The sequence below is a fragment of the Triturus cristatus genome, chromosome 12 (genome assembly GCF_964204655.1).
Source record: "Triturus cristatus chromosome 12, aTriCri1.1, whole genome shotgun sequence".
Lineage (NCBI taxonomy): Eukaryota > Metazoa > Chordata > Amphibia > Caudata > Salamandridae > Triturus > Triturus cristatus.
Window position 1 is genome coordinate 720,835,972 of NC_140595.1, and position 2,518 is coordinate 720,838,489.

The 2,518-nt window shown below is 44.6% G+C and overlaps 1 non-coding gene across 1 annotated transcript; it reads right to left on the reverse strand.

Moving 5' to 3' along the window:
• Nucleotides 1-918: 918 nt before the first annotated feature.
• Nucleotides 919-989, reverse strand: TRNAG-GCC (transfer RNA glycine (anticodon GCC)). The gene has a single exon. It is a non-coding gene; the product is annotated as a tRNA-Gly (tRNA).
• Nucleotides 990-2,518: the final 1,529 nt, after the last annotated feature.

Below are 2,518 nucleotides of genomic sequence, written 5' to 3' on the forward strand. Positions count from 1 at the left end.
GGCCGTGAAAGTGAAAGTAATCGCGATAAAGCGCGGCGCGCGCGCCCGCGCACATGCACTGTAGCTCTAGGCTGGCCTGGTAGCACTTTTTGGAGCCCTCTCAATAAGTCTCGCCAGACCAGCGCATGCGCTGGGTCAGGCGAGACCTAAAAATAACAGCTCGCCTACGGCGCAAGCGCTGTTTAGGCTCGACCATAAAAGTAGAGGAGAGGGAAATGTTGAGCTAAATAATGGGAGTACGAAATACATATCAACAGAAAAGGAACAGAGAGATTGGAGACCGAACGACAGAGAGAAAAAGACAGCGACAAATGAACGAGAGAGCTAAAGTTATGAACAAACCGATTTAGTAAAGACAGGCAGAGAGAGAGAGGACAAAGAAACCGAGAGAGGGAAGGGAGTAGATAGCTAGAAATAGGTAGTCAGACAGGAGAATAAACATGTAGAGACAAACACACGCACATAGTTTGCTACATAAACGCAGTTATTAAGAAGTGATGATGAGTGGGGTCGAGCTGTGGCTCGGGACGATCCACGTGTGACAGTGAGATCTCTCTGTGGCTTAGTGCCTTCGGTCCTCTATCATGCGTCTAAGCACTGTTGCCGAGACGTCGTACGTTTATATAAAGCTTTAGATTATTGATTTTGTTATAACATCTTGTAGAGTCCTGTTAGAAGCGTTGTAGGCAGATATAAATCAGCGCGGTGGCTCCAGAGCGCTTTTCGCATATAAAGACGTGTCATGAAGTGGGGAGTTTTGGAGACGGCTCCGAAGAAGTATTTTATGCATTTAATAAATCTTTCACAGAAACAGAGAGCCTAAATATAGAGCATTTCAGAATTGTTTAGCCCGCCTTGATGTAGAATTGTAAGGCATTTCCAAACAAAAATACTACAAAGTGAATGAAAAAGGACATCTGCATTGGCCGGGAATCGAACCCGGGCCTCCCGCGTGGCAGGCGAGAATTCTACCACTGAACCACCAATGCTTGACTGCGAACTGTCGATTCATATTTATACATACAGTTCACAAGAAGCCTGCCACTGTGCAAATGTTTCTGTTGTCATTGAACCAGGCACTATTCTAGAGCAATTGCTGATGGCTGTTTGAGATGCAGGGCAGGGAGTAGAGATCTGTTCTGGATGCCCTTATAATGATTAGGACAGACAGAGGTGGCATAGGTCAGGCAATAGGTTTTTGTGCTGAAAACTGACAAGTGTTCACCCCAATGAACCATCAGTGAGAGGAGTCAGAGATCACATGCCCCAGACTGGGGTACATTAAGATCTAAAATGGCCATGGTTGGATTGGGATCAAAAATAGGCCCAGGCACTCGCAGAAAGTGGCCTATATTTGCAGATTGTGCCTCTTCTCAAAACACTGTCAAAGTGTTTCAAGTACTAAGAAATGAAAGGGAGGGTCTCGATGAGAGGCATGTTTTCTTAACCTCAATGAGATTTAAAACAAGCATTGACATAGCCAATAGGTCTGGCCTTTGGGACCTTATAAGTGTTTAGCCATGCAACAGTTGATGTTGTTGCACGAACAATATTGTGCTGCATAACTAAATACTTATAAGGCCCCAAAGGCGAGCCCTATTGGCTATGCCAATGCTTGTTAGAATTGCCGGTGCTGTGCACTGCAGAACCCGGCCCACTTTAAGCCCTGTTAAGCATGTTAATAAGTCTGTATTATCAAAACAATTACTTTTAATAAAAGCAGATTAATGCTGTGATACAATCTGATGCACTAAGTTGAAATGTTTGCTTTTGTTAAAGAAACACGTTTTGGGATTTTTAAAGAGACCATTGTAGTTGTGCATAATTTTTGTTGCAGCAATCACATGGCAAACGTTTTCATTGCTTGCTGGTTCACGGGCTCTTAGAGCAAAGCCAGACCCTTGTCTCGGCTCTCTGTTTATTTTTGTTGGCTCGCTCGCCCATCTCTAGTATGAAGCGATACATTAAAAAAAATGGCAAAGCAATAATGTGGAATGCTACTGTACCAGAATCAATGTATGGTGCTTAAACGACAGGCCCAGCTGTAGCTGTGGAATTTAGGACTGTGACATTTGGCACATATACATGCGTGTCTGTTAACTACAGTAGAACGTGTTACATTTGTGAATGCCAGCTACAGAGAATTGGGGAGAAATGCTAAGGAATCTTCTCATTCCCTAAATAGCATGCATTGGGACCATGCGATTTTAATAAAAGCCATAATAGGTTGAAACACTAAATAATGTTCCGAAAACGAAGGAGATGTTGCATTTGGATGGAACAAGCAGGTAGTTCCTCCTGGCACAGTGGGAAAGAGGTGAGCGCGCGGACTCCACCCTGCATTGCTCAGGAATAACTGGTTCACGTCTGGAAGCATGGGCGTGGTGTCATACTGCCACTCTCCCCTCCCCATGGCACACTTTCATCACAGTGTGCCTGAGGTGGAGTGGAGGCTTCACTTAGCCTTTGGTATATGAAATCTGAAATCTGGACGCTTTTTCTGACGCGGCGGAGGAGG